Raw genomic sequence first — 21,309 nt, forward strand, 5'->3', positions numbered from 1 at the left:
GTGTATAGCTTTTCATAGTATTCTCTTATTATCTTTTGTATTTCTGAGGTGTCTGTTGTAATCTCTCCTCTTTCATTTCTGATTTTATTTATTTGAGCCTTCTCTCTTTTTTTCTTGGTGAGTCTAGCTAAGGGTTTGTCAATTTTGTTTATCTTTTCAAAGAACCAGCTCTTGGTTTCATTATTTTTTTTTTTTTTTTTAGTCTCTATTTCATTTATTTCTGCTCTGATTTTTATTGTTTCCTTCCTTCTGCTGATTTTGAACTTTGTTTGTTGTTCTTTTTCCAGTACTTTAGGTGCACTTTTAGATTGTGTATTTGGGGTTTTTCTTCTTTGTTGAGGTAGGCCTGAATTGCTATAAACTTCCCTCGTAGAACTGCTTTTGCTGTATCCCACAGATTTTGGCATGTTGTGTTTTCATTTTCATTTGTCTCCAGGAATTTTTTGATTTCTTATTTGATTTCTTCATTGACCCAATCGTTGTTCAGTAGCATTTTGTTCAATTTCCACATTTTGTGGCTTTTCTGGTTTTCTTTCTGTAGTTGATTTGTCTGTTATTACAGTTTTTGATTTAAAGTCTATTTTTCTGATATAAGTATTGCTACCCCCACTTTCTTTTCTTTGCCATTTGCATGGAATATCTTTTTCCATCCTTTCACTTTCAGTTTGTGAGTGTCAGTAGGTCTGAAGTGTGTCTCTTGTATGCAGCATATACATGGTTCTTGTTTTTTTATCCAGTTGGCCACCCTGTGGCATTTGATTAGAGCATTTAGTCCATTGACATTTAAAATAGCTATTGATAAATATGTATTTATTGCCATTTTGTCACTTTTTCTTTTTTCTGGGTGTTTTAGTAGTTCTTCTGTGTTCCTTTCTTTTTCTCTTGCTCTCTTCCCTTGTGGTTTGATGGCTATCTTTAGTAATATGTTTGCTTTCTTTTATCTTACTTCTTTCCCTGCTTTTCATAGGTTTCTGATTTGTGGTTACCCTGAGGATCCTATTTAATATACTATGCATATAACAGTCTATATTGAGTAGATAAACTCTTTAGCTTGACTTCTTTCTAAAACCTCTACTTTTTCACTCCCCTCCTCCCACATTATATGTTTTTCACATCATATATAGTTTTTCGTTTAGTGTGTGTATATCCATTACCCTCTTATCATTGAAATAGGTGATTTTACTATGTTTGTCTTTTAACCTTCATATTATCTTCACAGGTAGTTGATCTGCTGCCTTTACTATATTTTTACCTTACAAGTGATTTTATTGCCTGCTTTTTTGTTGTTGTTTTGTTTTTTTGATTGTTTTTTAAATCTCTATTTGTGGCCATTGCTTTCCCACTTAAATAAGTCCCTTCAGTATTTCTTACAGAAGTGGCTTCTTGATGATAAACTCCTTTAATTTTTGCTTGTCTGGGAAGCTCCTTATCTATCCTTCCATTCTGAATGACAACCTTGATGGATAGAGTATTCTTGGCTGTAGGTTTTTTCCTTTTAGCAGTTTAATTATGTCATGCCATTCTCTTCTCACCTGTAGGGTCTCAATTGAGAAGTCCCCTGATAGCCTCATGGGCTTCCCTTTATATGTCACTTGTGGCCTTTCTCTTGCTGCTTTTAGGATTCTCTCTTTGTCTTTAGTTTTGGACATTTTGATTATAATATGTCTTGGTGTGGGCCTCTTTGGGCTTCTCTTGTTTGGAGCTCTCTGTGCTTCCTGAACTTGGATGTCTGTTTCCTTCCTCAGGTGAGGAAAATTTTCCTCTATTATTTCGACAAATAAATTTTCTGCCCCTTTGTCTCTCTCTTCTCCTTCTGGGACCCCTATAATCCGAATGTTAGCATGCTTGATATTGTCCCAGAGTTCCCTTACACTGTTCTCATTCTGTCTAATTCTTTTTTCTCTTTTCTGTTCTGCTTGGGTGATTTCCTCTAGCCTTTCGTCTAGCTCGCTGATCCGTTCTTCTGCTTCCTCTACTCTGCTGTTGAGTCCCTCTAGTGAATTTCTCATTTCCAGTATTGTATTCTTCATTTCCGATTTTTTTTATATCTTCCAGTTCTTTGCTGATGTGCTCACTGGGTTCATCCATTTATCTCCCCATATCTGTGAGCATCCTCATGATATTTTGTTTGAATTCTTTGTTGAGTAGGTTGGTAGTTTCTGTTTCACTTAGTTCTTTTTCTGGGGTTTTGTAGTGTTCCCTTGCTTGGAAAGTATCCCTTTGCCTCCTCATTATGCCTCTTTCTCTGTGCTATTTTCTTTGTACTAGGTGAGTTGGCTACGTCTCCTGATCTTGGAGAAGTGGCCTTATGTATGAGATGCCTTATGAGGCCCAGCAGTGTGCTTCCCTCTCATCATCAGTCCATAAGAACCAGGAGTGACTCCTTTGTGGGCTACTTGTGTCCTTCTGCTGTGCCAGGGTTGCTCCCACTGCAGGTACCCAGGGATTCTGATCTTTCCTTTCCTGACCAGCTGTGTGTAAATCCGGTTTGGGGAGCCTAAGCACTGTTAGCTACAAAGTCTATTAGCACACTCTTATTGCAATTGTCCTCTTAATTGGGTTTGTACCCAGTGTAACTGGTTGCTAGCTCAGGGGTGTACAGTTGTGATAGGCCTGAGGCCAACAAGGCTATTGTCAGTTCTCTTAGGAGTGCAGCTAAGTGGGGTTAGCCCTTGGCATGGGGACACTCAATTGTTTCAGGCTTTGGAAGGTGGGGCTGATCCTTTTTATGGCTATTTGTGAAGCACAAGTCTTCTGCTGCTGATAAGCCTCACCCCCCTCTGGACCACATACACTGTCAACACAGTCCTGGTCCGTGCACACTTCTCAACCCCCTGGAGTGTACCCCAACGCCACACTGCAGAGGCCCCCACCTCTGCCCCAACGCCCCCCACAGTTCACCTGGTCCTCACACAAGCCCTGCCCCACAGAGGCAGACACCCTTGCCTGCCTGTAGAGGATCAAGGCACCCAGTTAATGCAGGCTGAAAAGTAGCCTGAGGGCTTGCTGTTAGGTGGGGCCAGTCCCTAGGGCGGGTTGCCTACCCTGGCTGAACTGGGTTAAATCTGTGCTCTAGTGGGTGTGGCAGACCCCTGGGCTAACAGCCTAAGGGATGCACCTCAAGGGCCCCCACCAGTGTCCGGTGTCCGTATCAGCACGCCTGGACCAGTTCAGAACAATGGCCCCCACCAATGTCTCCATCTCTGGAGAGGTCCCTCTCCTCACCAAGATGCCCCCACAGCCCGCCAGGTGAGTCTCATTTCACCAAAGGACTGTTAGCCTTCTCTCTGGTGATTTTAGGTTGCTGCAATGAGTGAGTTTGTGCATGGGCCCTTTAAGACGCGGCTCTTTTTAGCATTTGGCTGATAGCTTTTCCGGGGGTGTCCTTGCTGCAAAGCCAGACAGTAAGACCCCCGTCTAAGTTGGGCTGAGTCTGAATGATGCTTATAGCAGTATCGCCCCCACTCCAGACCTCACTCCTCCAGGGAGGGCTGTGTACCTTAGGGTGGCTCCTGCCTGGCCAGCTGAGAAGCTCGGCTTCTCCCAAAGGTGGCTTTTTTCCTCTCCGGCCGGAATTACTGCCTCTTCTGCCTTCGTCAGGACTGTCCCTTGTCATGGGGGTTCTTTTTATCCAGTTTTCAGTTTTCAATCCAGGGTAATTCTTCCAAAAATTGTTGTAACTTGGTTATGTTCATGGGAGGAGGCAAGTTCAACGTCTGCTCACACCGCCATCTTGACGAGATCCCTATCCATTTTTTTTTTTTTTAATCTGCACCTTTGGAGTCATAGCTAAGAAATCATCACCAAAATCAATGTCATGAAGCTTTTATCCTATGTTTACTTCTAAGAGTTTTATTGTTTTAGGTCTTACATTTAGATCCTTGATCCATTTTGAGTTAATTTTTTGTATGTGGTATTAGATAAAAGTCCAACTTCATTTTTTTGCATGTGGAGATCCAGTTTTCCCAGGACCATTTGTTGAAAAGACCTTTCCCCATGGAATGGTCACCCTTGTCGAAAATCATTTGACTGTAAATGCAAGGATTTATTTCTGGGCTCTCTATTCTTTTCCATTGGTCTATATGTCTGTCTTTATGTCAATACCACACTATTTTGATTATTGTAACTTTGTACTAAGTTTTGAAATCAGGAAGTGTGAGAACGCCAATTTTGTTCTTTTTTTCAGGATTGTTGTGGCTATTCAGGGTCCTTTGAGATGCCATATGAATTTTATGTTGTGTTTTTCTGTTTCTGCACAAAAAAAAAAATCATTGGGATTTTGATAAGGTTTTTATTGAATCTCTACATTGCTTTGAGTAATATTGACAATTTAACAATATTAAGCCTTCCAATACATGAACATGAAAGTATTTCCACTTAATAATGTCTTCCTTAATTTCTTGCAGCAATGTTTTGTAGTTTTCATTGTAAAAGTCTTTCACTTCCTTAATTAAGTTCATTCTTAAATATTTTATTCTTTTGGATGCTATTGTAAATGGAATTGTTTTCAATTTCCTTTTCAGATTGTACATCATTTACATATAGAAATACATTTTTTTGGTGTGTGTTGACTTTGTATCCTGATCCATTGCTGCATTCATTTATTAGATCTAACATCTTTTTTGTGAATTCTTCAGGGTTTTCTACAAATAAGATCATATTATCTGCAAACAGAGATAATTTTACTTCTTCCTTTCCAATTTGGATGACTTCTATTTCTTTTTCTTCCTTAATTTTTCTGGTTAGAAATTCCAGTACCATGTTGAATAGAAGTGGTGGAAGTAGGCATCCTTGCCTTGTTCCTGATAAGCTTTCAGCCTTTCACCATTGAGTATTATGTTTGCTGTGGGTTTTCATATATGGCTTTTATTATGTTGAGGTAGTTTTTTTCTGTTCCTAGTTTGTTGAGTGTTTTTCTCATGAAAGGGTATTGAATTTTGTCAAATGCTTTTTCTGAATTGAGATGATCTTGTGTTTTTTCCCCTTCGTTTTGTTGATGTGGTATATTACATTGATTGATTTTTGTATATTGAACAATCCTTGCATTCCAGGAATAAATCCCACTTGGTCATGTTGTGTATTCCTTTTAATATGCTGATGAATTCTGTTTGCTACTATTTTGTTGGAGATGTTTGCATCAAAGTTCATAAGGGATATTGGTCTGTAGTTTTCTTGTAGTATCTTTGTCTGGCTTTGGTGTCAGAGTTATGTTGGCCTTACAGAATGAATAAGAATGTGTTCCTTCCTGTTTAATTTTTTTGGAAAGTTTCAGAAGGATTGCTATTAGTTCTTCTTTAAGTGTTTGTTAGAATTCACCAGTGAAGGCATCAGGTCCAAGGCTTTTCTTTTTGGAATGTTTTTGATTACTGGTTACTCCTTACTAGTTATAGGTCTATTTAGATTTTCTGTTTCTTCATGATTTAGTCTTGGTAGGTTTTTCTGTTTCTAGGAATTTTTTCATTTCATACAGGTTATCTATTTTTGGGGGCATACAATTATTCATATAATCTTTTTTATTTCTGTAGAGTTGGTAGTAATAGCCCCACTTTCATTTCTGATTTTAGTAATTTGAGTTTTCTTTTTATCTTAGTCTATTTTTCTGAAAGCTTGTCAATTTTGTTGATCCTTCAAAGAACCAACTTTTGGTTTCATTGATTTTTCTCTGTTGTTTTTTATTCTCTATTTCATTTATTTCTGCTCCAATCTATTATTTCCTTCCTTCTGCTAGTTTTGAGTTTTTTTGGTTCTTCTTTTTCTAGTTCTGTAAGTTATAAAGTTAGGTAGTTGATTTGAAATCTTTCTTATTTTTTAATGAAAGCTTTTATAGCTAAAAATGCCCCCATTAACACTACTTTCACTGCATCTAATAAGTTTTGGTATGTTATGTTTTCATTTTCACTCGTCTCTAAGTATTTTCTAAATTCCCTTGTGATTTCTTCTTTGATCCACTAGTTGTTTAAAAGTGTGTTGTTTAATTTCCACGATTTTTCGAATATTACATTTTTCTTTATGTTATTTGATTTCTAACTTTATCCGTGTGGTCAGAATAGATACTTTGTATGATATCTATCTTTTAAATCTATTGAGAATTAATTTGTGGCCCAATATATGGTCTATCCTGGAAAATGTCCTATATGCCCTTGAGAAGGATGTGTATGCTGTTGTTGGATGGAATGTTCTGTATATGTCTGTTATATTGAATTGGTCTATTGTATTAAGTCCCCTATTTCCTTACTTGTCTTCTGTATGATTGTTCTATCCATTATTGACGGTGGGGTATTGAAGTCTTCAATTGTTGTAGAACTGCCTATTTCTCCCTTCAGTTTTGCCAGTTTCTGCTTCATATAAATATTCTGTCATTAGGTGCATAAATGTTTATAATTGTTAAGTCTTCTTGCTGTATTTAACTTTTTATCAATATATAGTATCTTTCTTTGTCTCTTGTAACTTTTTTTTTGCTGAGGAAGATTCACCGTGAGCTAACATCTGTGCGAATCTTCCTCTATTTTATACATGGGTCACCACCATAGCATGGTCGCTGATGAGTGGTGTAGGTCTGTGCCAGGAACCAAACCTGGACCACTGCAGCAGAGCATGCTGAACTTAACCACTAGGCCACAGGGCTGGCCCCATCTTGTAATCTGTTTTTAAAAAATTTATTTTATTGAGGTCATATTGGCTTATAACATTGTGTAAATTTCAGGTGTACATTATTATATATCAGTTTCTGTATAGCCTGCATCATGTTCACCACCAATAGTCTAGTTTTATCTGTCACCATACATATGTACTCCTTTAACCCTTTTGCCCTCCCCCCAACTCCTTTCCCCTTTGGTAACCACTAACCTGTTCTCCTAATCCATGCATTTGTTTATCTTCTACATTTGAGTGAAATCGTATGGTGTTTGTCTTTCTCTGCTTGGCTTATTTTGCTTAGCATAATACCCTCGAGGTCCATCCCCGTTGTGGCAAATGGCAAGAGTTTGTCTTTTTTATGTCTGAATAGTATTCCATTGTACATATATCTACACCACATCTTCCTTATCCATTCATATTTGTTGCTGAGCACTTGAGTTGCTCCCACATCTTGGCTGTTGTGAATAATGCTGCAATGAAATAGAGATACATAAGTTTCTTTGAATTGTTGATTTCACAATCTTGGTATAAATACCGAGTAGTGGGATAGCTGGATCATATGGTATTTCTGTTTTTAATTTTTTGAGAAATCTCCTTACCGTTTTCCGTAGTAGCTGTGCCAGTTTGCATTCCCACCAGCAATGTATGAGAGTTCCCTTTCCTGCACATTCTCTCCAACATTTGTTATTTCTTGTCTTGTTAATTATCACTGTTCTGACGAGTGTAAGGTGATATCTTATTGTAGTTTTGATTTACATTTCCCTAATAATTAGTGATGTTGAACATCTTTTCATGTGCCTATTGGCCAGCTGTATATCTTCTTTGGAAAAATGTCTGTTCATATCCTCTGCCCATTTTTTGATTGGGTTGTTTGTTTTTTTGTTGTTGAGTTGTAAGAGTTCTTTAAATATTTTGGAAATTAGCCCCTTGTTGGATATATGGTTTGCAAATATCTTCTCCCAGTTGGTGGGTTGTTTATTCATTTTATTCATGGTTTCCTTTGCCCCTCAGAGGCTTTTTAGTCTGATGTAGTCCCATTTGTTTATTTTTTCTTTTGTTTCCCTTACCTGAGTAGATATGGTATTCAAAAATATACTGCTAAGACCGATGTCAAAGAGTGTACTGCCTATATTTTCTTCTAGGAGTTTTATGGTTTTAGGTCTTGCATTCAAGTCTTTAATCCATTTTGAGTTAATTTGTATGTATGGTAGAAGATAATGGTCTACTTTCATTCTTTTGCACATGACTGTCCTTTTCCTAATACTGCTTATTGAAGAGACTTTCTTTTCTCCGTTGTGTGTTCTTGGCTCCTTTGTTGAAGATTAGCTGTCCATAGATATGTGGTTTTATTTCTAGGTTTTCAGTTCTGTTGCATTGATCTGTGTGTCTGCTTTTGTGCCAGTACTGTGCTTTGTTTACTATAGCTTTGTGGTATATTTTGAAGTCAGGGATTGTGATATTTCCAGCTTCATTGTTTTCTTGCAGGATTGCTTTGACGGTTCAAGGTCTTTTCTTGTTTCATATAAATTTTAGGATTCTTTGTTCTATTTCCTTGAAGAATATCATTGGGATTCTGATTGAGATTGCATTGAATCTGTAGATTGCTTTAGGAAATATGGACATTATAACTATGTTAATTCTTCTAATCCATTAACGTGGATTATCTTTCCATTTCTTTATATCTTCTTCAATTTCTTTCAATAATGTCTTATAGTTTTCAGTGTATAGGTCTTTCACCTCCTTGGTTAAATTTATCCTTAGATATTTTATTCTTTTTGTTGTGATTGTAAATAGTATTGAATTCTTGACTTCTCTCTCTGCTAGTTTGTTTTTAGTGTATAGAAATGCAACTGGTTTTTGTAAGTTGATTTTGCACTGCAACTTTGCTGTAGTTCTTGATTATTTCTGATAGTTTTCTGGTGGACTCTTTAGGGTTTTCTCTATATAGAATCATGTTATCTGCAAACAGTGACAGTTTTACTTCTTCCTTTCCAATTTGAATCTCTTTTATTTCTTTTTTTTGCCTAAATTCTCTGGCCAAAACTTCTAGTACTGTGTTGTATAAGAGTGGTGAGAGTGGGCACCTTTGTCTTCTTCCTGTTCTCAGAGGAATGTCTTTCAGTTTTTCACTGTTAAGTATGATGTTGGCTGTGGGTTTGTCATATATGGCCTTTATTATGTTGAGGTACTGTCCTTCTATACTTATTTTATTGAGAGTTTTTATTGTAAATGGATGTTGGATCTTGTCAAATGCTTTCTCTGCTTCTGTTGAGATGATCACGTGATTTTTATTCCTCATTTTGTTAGTATGGTGTATCACATTGATTGATTTGTGTATGTTGCACTATCCCTGCATCCCCAGGATAAATCCCACTCCATCATAGTGTATGATCCTTCTAATGTATTGTTGTATTTGACTTGCTAACATTTTGTTGAAGATTTTTGCATCTATGTTCATTAGCGATATTGGCCTATAATTTTCCTTTTTTGTGTTGTCCTCGTCTGATTTTGGCTTCAGAGTGATGTTGGACTTGTAGAATGAGTTAGGAAGCATTCCATCTTCTGCAGTATTTTACAATAATTTGCGAAGGATAGGTATTAACTCTTCTTTGAATGTTTGGAAGAATTCACCAGAGAAGTCATCTAGTCCTGGACTTCTGTTCTTTGGGAGATTTTTGATTACTGTTTCTATCTCTATACTTGTGATTGGTCTATTCAGATTCTCTGTTTCTTCTTGACTTATTTGTGGGAGGTTGTGTGAGTCTAAGAATTTATCCATTTCTTCTAGATTATCCAATTTGTTGGCATATAGCTTTTCATAGTATTTGCTTATAATACTTTGTATTTCTGTGGTATCCAAAATTTCTCCTCTTTCAAGTCTAATTTTATTTACTTGAGTCTAGTATATCTGTCATTAAGTTTTTTGCACAGACCCATTTTGTTGAATTATTTTTTCCTTTGAATGGGCCATACTTTCCTGTTTCTCTGTGTGCTTTATGATTTTTTTTTGAACCCTGAGCGTTTGAATCTAACAATGTGGTAACTCTGGAAATCAGATTCTTCCTCTTCCCCAGGATTTGCTCTTTTTGGTTATTGTTTTTATTTGTTTGTTTGCTTATTTATTTATTTATTTATTTAACTGTTTTAGGCTGTCTCTGTGCTAAGCATAAGCCTGAGGTGTAAATTTAATGTCTTCTTACGTTTTTTTCTGAGCCTTTCCTTAGAATGTGCCATCAATTTCTAATTTTTGTCAAATATGCAGTTGTTTTTGAATGTCTTAGTCTTTAATGTCTGGCTCCCAAAAGGAGAAAAGTGAAAAATGAAGGAGGGGGTAAAAATGGTGTCAGCCTTTCAAATCTCCTGGAAGTCACTTCGGCCAGAAGGGAAGGGGTTTGCAAACATGAGAGGAGGTGCAACAACGATTGCCTACCTCTTTATCTGAACCTCTGTGATCAGAAGCAGCAATCAGCAATCAGAGTACAAATCTCCAATATTTGGAGGAAAGGGTCCATTTTACCTACCCCAGCTCCCACAAGCTATGTGCAAGCTCCTCAAGGAACACATGCTCCTTTGCTTGCTTGGTGTGGAGAATGCGTAGCTGCAACTGCACTAAAAGGTGAAATTGACCAAAATTAATTAAAGTGTATTATTTAAGCCTTCTCCTGGAAGTTGCAAGCCTTCAGCAGATTCCAGAGTTCCAACATACTTATATCAGACAGATTTTGCCAGTGCCATTGTTGTCTAGATGGCGAGACAGATTCCTGGTGCTTCCTACTCTACCATCTTCCCAGAATGACATTGAGTTTTTACAGTATGATTTATCTGGGCAAATTTTTTCATGCTACTTTGTTTTAAGAGAATAAAACTATTAAGAAAGAGGGATTTGAGGTATCTTTTATAGTTGATAGAATTTCATACCTGTTTAAAATATTAGAACTCTTTCTTATTTTCCATAGTTAAGGGATCTCAGAGCCACAGCATACATTAATTTTCGTGGTTCCTGAAAAAGAAAGTAAGGGTGGAAAGGAGCTAATTTGTCAATTTGAAAATAAAAATAGGAATTTTAAAATTTATTATTCATTGTGGGAAGCCACAAAGACAGTGGATGAGAGTCTCACTTGGGATTTGGATGAAGGAGAGATGAAATAAGTACCTTAAGAAGGAGGATGGGAACAAGCCCTGATGGCTTAGTGGTTAAAGTTTGGCGTGCTCTGCTTCAGCAGCCTGAGTTTGGTTCCCTGGGTGAGGAACCACACCACTTGTCTGTCAGTAGCCATGCTGTGGTGGTGGCTTACATAAGAAAACTAGAACTTACAACTAGAACATGCAACTGTGTACTGGGGCTTTGGGAGGGAAAAAAAGAGAGAAGAAGATTGGTAACAGATTAACAGATGTTAGCTCAGGGTAAATCTTTCCCAGCAAAAAAAAAAAAAAAAAAAAAAAAAAGAGGCTCTTCAACCTTTAAAAATAAAAGGAGAATGGATCTCATAAAAATGGCAAGCATTCAAAAGGATCTCATAAAAAAGGAGCAGGCAGACAGTAGGTAAGGTATTGTAAAAATAGTAATAGCTAATATTCAAGTTCAAGTTATTTCCGGCACAAATATCCATTGATATAGTCTGTTACAATGGCTGGTAATGCTTTGGGGAACAAGGAGTGGTGGTTATATTCTTTCTTATGGCACATCAAGGTGAAAAAGAGGGTAGCTGTTGTAGGAGGTGAGATGGTGAGAGTGCATTAAGAATTCAGAAGAAGGTAGAATTCAGAGTAAAATATAGTTAAAAGTACAAAGTAAGCTTTCTTAGTTCCCACTGGAAATCTTTGAGTGTAATGGGGTAGGGGTGGGGTACTGAACTTCTCATGGATATATGAAGTGGGAGTCATTTTATTTTGCTATTAAGGGAAAGGCCACAGGAAGTTGGAGACTTAGGGACACCCAAATTATGAATAAATGAATGAGTTATCTAGTAGTGTAAGTCTGGGAAAACTTCTAGAATGATAGTATGTCTATGGAGGGCTGTGAAGAAAGCACCTAGAACAACTCAAAGTAATGGTAAATTCTAGCTAATTATGACTATTAAATCTATAGGTTCAAGCTAAAGGCTATAAATGAAAGAGAGGGAGTCAGAAGTCTTTTCAGAAGTTATCTGCCTAGGAAATTCTTGTAGGGAGGTCAGACCTGCTGGACCAGCTGCTATAACCTGCTGGAACTTGATAGCTACCTTAATGTGATGAACACTGATTGTTTTCTTCATGCAAATGTTAAATGTTTATGTTTATTTTCCCTATATAAATATTTTATATTTATGTATTCAAATATATCAATCTTTTATTTATATGTTTTGTGTTTTACCTAGAAATTATAAAGTAATTCACTCCTCATGTTTTCCTCTCCTATATACATATATAGCTTTATTATTATTATTTCTAATGTTTAAATCTTCACTTTATCTGAAATATGTATTGATATAAGAATTGAAATAAGAATTCAGCTTTATTTTATTTTTAATAAAGTGAAAGTGGCTAGCCTGGAGTGACTTTTTCAGCATGGTAGAATAAGAGTTTTCTACTGTGTTCCCTCCCTCAAAACAGCACTTTAGACAGTCACCCATGGACAAGGGAGCCTTTGTAGAAGTCTGGGACTCCAGTGGAGAAATTCCAGCACAATGTTGGAGCAAAACAACACCACCTCAGATTGGATGCATTGAAGAGGGTTAGAGGAACAGTTTCACTTTGTCTGTGTCATTCCTCCCCTAAGGTGGCACAGCTCAGTGTCAAGAGATATCTTCTCAACTCATGATTTCTCCCATGGGGGAAAATGAAAACTTGTGAGTGAGTGCCTGTCTCCTCCTGCTGTGCAGGATGCTCTCAAAGAGACCACTTCTTTCTTATCCTATCTAAAACACCCTGAGTTATGCTCTGTGAATAGGTGGCGGGGAGCAGCTAGGAGAACAGCAGGCAGTGGTGGGCATCAAAAGGATGCAGATCCTACTAACAGTGTCATGTACTCCATCAGGAAGTCTGCCTCTGAGCCACTGGGGACTCCTTATTGTGGATACCCCATGCTGTCCCATGGGCACCCTCTATACTCTGCACAAATCTCCAACATCCCCCTCACCACCCCATGGTTGGCTCCCTGTGTACTACCCCTGATGATGGCATGAGCGATGGCTTTGCAGATGGCTAGTGAGCATGAACAGAAAGCCAGTTCAACTCTGCCATATTGGGAGAAACCACACAAACTTGAGCATTTAGCACTACCCCAGGGAAAGCAAAACAGAGGCTGTCAGCACCTGGCATGCCTTTGTAGGATTGAGAGAAGGCATACTATTTTAAGAATTCCCCCACTAGAGGGGACAATTGTGGAGTAGGTGTATTTATAGAAAAAGTCTGAGAAAGTCTCAGAATTCCTAACAGGACTGACAGAAGGTATTTCTCTCCTGAAGTCAGTCAGTAAAGATTGGAGGAGTTGATTACTGCTTCAAATGTGAAGACAGCAATGTAAGACTTCAAGGAATGTGGTAATCAAGGAAACATAACACTACCAAATAAACACAATAATTTTCTAGTAACTGACCCTAAAGAAATGAAGATCTGTGATTTTCCCTATAAAGAATTCAAAATAGTTGTTTTAAGAAAGCTTAGTGAGCTACAAGACAACACAGAAAGACAATTCAACAAAATTAGGAAAACAATACATGAACAAAATGGGAAGTTTAACAGAGAGATATAAATCATGAAAAAGAACCAAACAAATACTAGAGCTGAAGAAGACAATGAATGAAATGAAAAAAAAAAATCTAATAGAGAGCAATGACGACAGACTACATCAAACAGAAGAAAGAATCTGTGAAATAGAAAAGAAGTCATTTGAAATCATCCATTCAGAGGAGAACAAAGAAAAAAGAATGAAAAAGAGTAAATAAAACCTATGTGAACTATGGGATACCATTAAAAGAAACAGTGTATACATTATTAGAATCCCAGAAGGAGAAGAGAAGGAGAAAGGGGTATAAAGTTTATTTAAAGAAATAATGGCTTGGAACTTCAAAAATCTGGAGAGAGATTTGGACATCCAAATTCATGAAGTAAATAGGTTCCACCAAAATTTCAACCCTAAACAATCTTCTTCAAGACACATTATAATCAAACTGTCTAAAATCAAAGACAAAGAATTTTAAAAGCAGCAAGAGAAAAGATATTCCTCACATACAAATGAATTCCCGTAAGGCTATCAGTGGATCCTCAGCAGAAACCTTACAAGCCAGAAGGGAATGTAATGATATATTCAAAGTGCTGAAAGAAAAAAACCTGCCAACCAAGAATACTCTACCTGGCAAAGTTGTCCTTCAGAAATGAAGGAGGCATAAAGACTTTACTAAACAAACAAAAGCTGAGGGAGTGCATCACCACTAGACCTGCTTAAGGAGAAATGCCAAAAGGAGTTTTTTAAGTGGAAATGAAGGAAGCTAATTAGCAACATGAAAACGTATGAAAATATAAAACACACAGGTAACAGTAAGTATATAGCCAAATTCAGAATACTCTAATACTGTAATATGGTATTCACCACTTTAATCCAGTATAAAGGTTAAAGGATAAAAGTATTAATAGTAACTGTAGCCACAATAATTTTTTAATGGACACACAACATGAAAAGTGATAAATTGTGACATCAAAAACAAAATGTAGGGAGGGCAGAAAAGGGTTGAGCTTTTATATGTGATTGAGGTTATGAGCATAAAATAGACTGTTATATCTATAAGATATTTTATGTAAGTTTCATGGTAACAACAAAGCAAAAACCTACAGTAGACACACAAGAGATAAGGAGAAAGGAATCAAAGTATACCACAATGGAAAACCATCAATTCAAAAAGGAAGAAAACAAGAAAAGAGAGAGGAATAAAACAAATAGCAAACACATATAAAACTATAAGCAAAATGGCAGTGGTAAGTCCTCATTTTCCAAAAATTACTTTATATTGAAATGGACTAAATTCTCCAATCTAAAGACATAGAGTGGCTTATAGGATAAAAAAAGACAAATATATGCTGCCTACAAGAGACTCACTTTAGATTTAAGGACACACATGAGCTCAAAGTGAAAGGATGGAAAAAGGTATTCCATGCAAATGGTAACTAAAAGAAAGCAAGGATGGCTATACTTAGACAAAATAGACTTTAAGTAAAACAATATCAGAGGTGAAGATCATTATATAATGATAAAATGGTCACTTCAACAGGAAGATATAACAATTATAACTATTATATGACCCAATACCAGAGCACCTAAATATATATAGTGAATGCTAATAGATCTGAAAGGAGAAATAGACAAAAATACAATAATAGAATTATTATTAGACTAGGGAAGTCAATGCCCTACTTTCAGTGATGCATAGATCATCCAGACAGTCATTAAGGAAAATCAGTAAGGAAGCGTTGGACTTGAACCATGCATTAGACCAAATGGATCTAACCGACATATAAAGAACATTCCATCCAACAGCAGCAGAATACAGATTCTTTTCAAGAATGAAATGGAGCATTCTCCAGGATAGATCATATGGTAACCACAAAACAAGTCTTAGCAAATTTAAGCAGATTGAAATCATACCTAGTGTCTTTTCCTACCACAATGATATGAAACTAGAAATCAATAATGAGGAAAATTTGCAAATATGTGGAAATTAAACAACATGCTCCTGAACAACTTATGGGTCAAAGAAGAAGTCAAAAGGGAAATGAAAAAATATTTTGAAACAAATGAAAATGAGAATACAACATACCAAAACTTATGGGATGCAGCAAAAGTAGTTCTGAAAGGCAAGTTTGTAGAAATAAATGCCAACATGAAGAAAGAAGAAAGATCTCAAATAACTAATTTTAGACCTCAAGGAACTAGAAAAAGAACAATATAAGCCCAAGGTTAGCAAAGGAAGGAAATAACAAAGATCAGAGCAGAAACAAATGAAATAGAGACCAGAAAAACAATAGAAAGCATCAGCAAAACTAAGAGCTGAGTTTTAGAAAAGATGAACAAAATTGACAAACCTTTAGCTAGACTAATAAAAAAAGACAGAAGAGTTGAATAAATAAAATCAGAAATGAAAGAAGAAACATTATAACTGATCTCACAGAAATGTAAAACATCATGAGTCTACTATGAACAATTACAGGCCAACAAACTGGATAACCTAGGAGAAAAGGATAAGTTCCTAAAAACCAAGACAGAATCATGAAGAAATAGAAGATCTGAGCAGACCAATAATGAGTAAGGAGATTGAATCAATAATCAAAAACCTCCCAATAAAGAAAAGGTCAGGACCAGATGATTTCGAGCGTGAATCCTACCAACATTTAAAGAATTAATGCCAATTCTTCCCAAACTCTTCCACTGAATTGAAGAAGAGGGAGCACTTCCAAACTCATTTTGTGAGGCCAGCATGACCCTGGTACCAGTGCTAGACAAGACAATTGCAAAGTGGCTGCTGGCTTAAAAAAAATCACAATTGGTCATGCATACTTGGCGGTTGTAGATATTAAAATGTTAGCTATGGCTGTTGCGAAACATTTATAAAGTCAGGAAGGCAATTTTAACACAAAGTGTGATAGTTTGTCCATGGTAGTATCATGGACTCCTTTGTGTCCATGATAGTTAATGACATGTTATGTGAAGAAAGCGAATTATGCACAAGGGGAAAAAGAGACTCTAAGGAAATATTTTCAAGTACTGATAATGGATATCTTTGGGTGGTGGAATTGCAGGTTATTTTTATTTTCTACATCATACTTTTATTTCCAATATTTTCAAAAGTGAAAACGTTTTCTTTTACTCTTACAGCCAACCCACTGACAAATACTACCCAAATGGGCATGATGCAACTTAATTCCTGGAACTACTTAGGGAAAAAAGTCTGTTTAAAATTTGTATTTATCATAACACCATCCTTTCTTAAATGTGTGAATATAAAAATAAAAGACTGAGAAAATACGTAACTAATGTTACTATTTCTAAGAAGTAGAATAAGAGGTGTTTTTCTTTTTTTGCCAGTTTCTATGATGAATGTAATTATTTTTTAATTTAAAACTTTTCTAAACGTATAACTACAAGCTATTAAAAGAAAAAGTTCACAGGTGACTTTTAAGGAGTCTGTAAACACTTTGAAATAGTGTGTAAAGTTGTGCGTGTGCAAAGATGTTTTCATAACAAATTAAGCTACATATATTTGACATTATTTACAATTTGTCATTTTGTTTATGAAACATTTACTTTACCACGTGGTAGATTTAGTAACTATCTTACTGCTGGCCCAAAACTTTAGAGGATAAGAAATTTCTGATAATTTCCAAGAATTCTCTCTTATACTTCCCACATGGAACTTCAAACTCCTTGTGCATCTTGAAAAGTAAATTCAAAATTCTGGAGTAAGATGGCTAACTGAGCACACATATTTCTCTCCCCTTCCTCCCAAAATATTTCCACTGAAATGACAGAAAATGCAAAAGAAGAAGAATGAATCCATAATCATGGTGGAAAACAGAGTGAGAAAATCACTGGGTGAGAAAATTTGAGGATTTTCTGGAAACAAAAAGCTAATGGGATGAGAAAAAGGGAGAAATCAGAGCAACCACTGCCAAGATAGGTGAAGCTGAGGGCTACTAATGAGATAACATCTGTAAAGAATTTTAACCTCAGGGTTAACAATAGGAGCAAAAGCTGGCTGTGGACAAGCCACTGTTTCTCAGACCTTAACATACACTCAAGGATCTCAAGTCTTATCCCATAATTTGCATTTTAAGAATGTGCATTTCTAACAATTGCCTTTCCCCAGTGGTAACGATGCCTATGGTCTGTGTATAACACTTTGAGGCTCAAGGACTAATCTAGTGCACATTAAAATCCCCTGGGGATCTCTTTAAACATACAGGTCAAAGCCCTTACCATTTAAATCAGAATATAGAAGGATGAGAAACAGGCGTAAGTATTTCTTAAAGACCCCAGGTGATCCCAAAGTGCAGCAAAGTTTGGGAACCACTGGATTAATCAACAATAAATTAAAAAGACTGCTTGAAAATGCTAAAATTTGCTCTCCTTCTCTCCCTTCTTGTGAACACAAGAAGGCTGTTTAGGCCATTTTCATTGTGATAAAGCTATGATAGTTCTTTAAACAAAATGGAGATCCATCCAATTAGTCGGGGTGGGAGGGGAGGGGAAGACATGACTCCTGAGGTATCTATAAGAGGTGGAGAGAGAACCGAAGGAGAAACTAAGAAAGATGATTTTAAATCACCATAAGGTTTTGGGAGGAGACACTCAACCCGGGAATGAAGGCCTTAAAATGCTTCATCTCCAGAAAAAAGTTCCTTTACTACTTTCATCCTTCACTGTTGGCCGTGGAAAGTGATAGAATTACTTTGGAAAACACATTATCATTACCTGGTACAATTGAACTTGTTAATACCTTAAAATCACACATTCTCTTGTAAGAATATACTTTAGAAAGGCTTTTTCACAAGTCTGCCAGGAGAAATGTATAAAAATGTTTATGGCAGCAAAGTTCATGATAGCAAAAACCGGAAATAACCTTTATGTCTATCGAGGAATACACAAATAGATAATAGCAATGATAATGGTAATGGTAATAATAATAATAATAAATAGCTGTGAAGCTATTATTATTTGCAAAGCAATACTCTGAGGGCTTTATACATGTTATTTAATTCTCAACAGTTAAATGAGATAGGCACAATTGTTATCCCCATTTTGAAATGAGAAAACAAAAATTTAGAGAGCATTACAGATTTGCCCAAGGCAGTAACTGGTTGAATCAGTATTTAAGTCCAAGCCTGAGCTCTTAATCACCATGCTAATGGAATTAGAATATATCATCAGTTCTTAAAGTGTCATCCTGGACCAACATCATTAGTATCACCTGGGAATGTGTTAGGAAATTTGGGGTGCAGTAATTTATATTTCAATAAGCATTTCAGGTGATTTGCAAAAGTTTGAGAACCACTGGAACATAAAAGGACTTACTATATTAAAAAGATGGTAATTTCAAATAGGAGAGAGGGTTATTTACTGAATGATAATGGATCAACTGGTTAGACATTTTCTTTCCTGAAACTTCATTTTTTCAACTTTTTAATTTTTTCTGGCTTATTAAGATATAATTGACACATAACATTGTGTAAGTTTAAGGTGTATAATATGAAGATTTGATGTATGTATATATTGCAAAATTTTTACCACAATAAGGTTGGTTAACACTTCCATCACCTTATATAATTATCTTTTTTTGTAATAAGAACAGTTAAGATTTTCTTTCTTAGCAACTTTCAAGTATATAATACAGTATTGTTAACTATAATGTCATGCTATACATTAGATCTCCAGAATTTATTAATCTTATAACTGGAGGTTTGTACCGTTTGACCAATATCTCCCCATTTCCCCCACCCCATATCCCCTGGCAACCACCATTCTACCCTCTGTTTCTATGAGTTTGACTTTTTTAGATTCCACATGTAGTGAGATCATACAGTATTTGTCTTTCTCTGACTTACTACACTTAATGCCCTCAAGCTCTGTCCACGTTGCAGCAAATGGCAACATTTCTGTCTTCTTTATGGCTGACTAATATTCCATTGTCTATATACCCCACATTTTCTTTATCTATTCATTCATCAATAGAAAGTTAGGTTGTTTCCATGTGTTGGTTGTTGTGAATAATGCTGCAATGAACATGGGGGTGCAGATGTCTCTTTGAGATAGTGATTTCATTTCCTTCAGATAAATTCCTAGAAGTGGGATTGCTGGATCATATGATAGTTTTATTTTTAATTTTTGAGGATCGTATATGCTATTTTTTTTCCATAATGGTAGCAAAGTCTCTTCCTCTTTCTGGAAGAGTTTGTGATGTAATTATATTAATTCTTTTTTAAATATTTGGTAGAATTCACCAGAGAAGTTTTCTGGGTCTAGGCTTTTTTATTGTGGGACGATTTTAAATTACTAATTTAATCTATTTTACTTGTTATAGATTTATTCAGGTTTTCTCTTTCTTTTTGTTTCAATTTTAGGAGTTGATGTCTTTCTTGAAATATGTCCGTTTAATCTAAGTTATCTAATATATTGGCATAGTATTCTAACATAATATTCCCTTATCATTCTTTAAATTTCTGTAAAGACAGTAGTGAGGTCTGTGTCTCTAACTAAAATGATTACTTATTACTCTACCTTCCGGAAGTATGGAATATAGTTATAATAATTGTTGTGTCTTTGTCTACTAACTCTATTTATGTGTTTTATTTCTTGGTCTGTTGTTCTTGATTGATTTTTTTTTTATTGTCATTATGGGTTGTATTTTCTTGCTTTTTTACATGCCTGACAATTTTTTATTGGTTGCTAAACATTGTGAATTTTACCTTGTTAGGTACTGGGTGTATATATTTTTTTATCCTGTAAATATTCTTGAGTTTATTTTTCAGGACACAGTTACTTGGAAACAGTTTGATCATTCCAAGCCTTGCTTTTAAGGAACAGAGCAGCCTTTAAACTAGGGCTAATTTTGCTCCACACCTGAGACAATACATTTCTGACTATTCTGTCCAATGCCTGTGTGTGATGAGGTTTTCCATTTTTGCTGCTGGGAAAATGTAGTATTCCTGGCTGACTTCTGAGGATTATTCCCCTGCTCCTTTCAGGTGGCTGTCCCCTACTTGCCTCAGGTGGTTTCTTCACACACCTGTGCTAATCATTATCCAGCTGAAGACTGAGGGGGCCTCTACAGATCTTCTCTGTTCATCTCTTTCCTGTTTGGTTGGCCTTGCCAACTCTAGCCACCTTGACCTGTCCCAAGTTCATCTTCTTCATGTCCCAAGTTCATCTCTTCAACCTGAGAAGACCATTAAGCTCAGCCTGGAGTACCCCTTCCAGTGCTACAGCCATTCTCTAACCAATAAGCTGGGGCATTTAGAGGGCTCACTTTTGTTTGTTTCCCTCGCTCAGGAATCACTGTCCTGCACTGCCTGATGTCGAATGTCTGAAAACCATGGTATCACGTATTTTATCCAGGTTTTATGTAGTTTCATGCAGAAGAGTAAGTCTGATCACTGTTATCCCATAAAGCCTGGAAATGGAAGTGGACCGTATATTTTAGTAGGGGAAACAATTAATAAATTAGCCAAAAGATGATTAATGTAAATTCAGATTTGAGTTCTTTAGAAAGTGTTCAGGGAAAACTTTTCTGAGGATGGACTTTTAGCTTGAGACCTGAATGGTGAGAAGGAGCAAGCCATTCAAAGATCTAGGGGAACAGAATTCTAGCATAGGGTAAAAATCAGGCTAGTACAAATGCCTTAAAACTGGAAAAAATGATTTCACTCAACCCTACCTTTTTAACCTCATCATTGCAATTGCCCTATTATTACCCTATTCAGTCAATCTGAGCTCTTTTAATCCCTTATTTATACCACTGCTTTTCATTCTCCACTCATGCCATCCCCTCAACTTAAAATGCCTTATTCTTCCATTGCTGCCTTCGGAAATCTTATTCCCTCGCTAGCTAAAACTAGTTGACATCTCCTTCTGGAGCCTTCCCTGATAACCTCAGTCAGAAATGATACATTTTTCCTCTGAATTCTTATAGCACACTTTTTTTTTGT

This window comes from Equus quagga, chromosome 4 (genome assembly GCF_021613505.1).
Source record: "Equus quagga isolate Etosha38 chromosome 4, UCLA_HA_Equagga_1.0, whole genome shotgun sequence".
NCBI classification, from domain to species: Eukaryota; Metazoa; Chordata; class Mammalia; order Perissodactyla; family Equidae; genus Equus; species Equus quagga.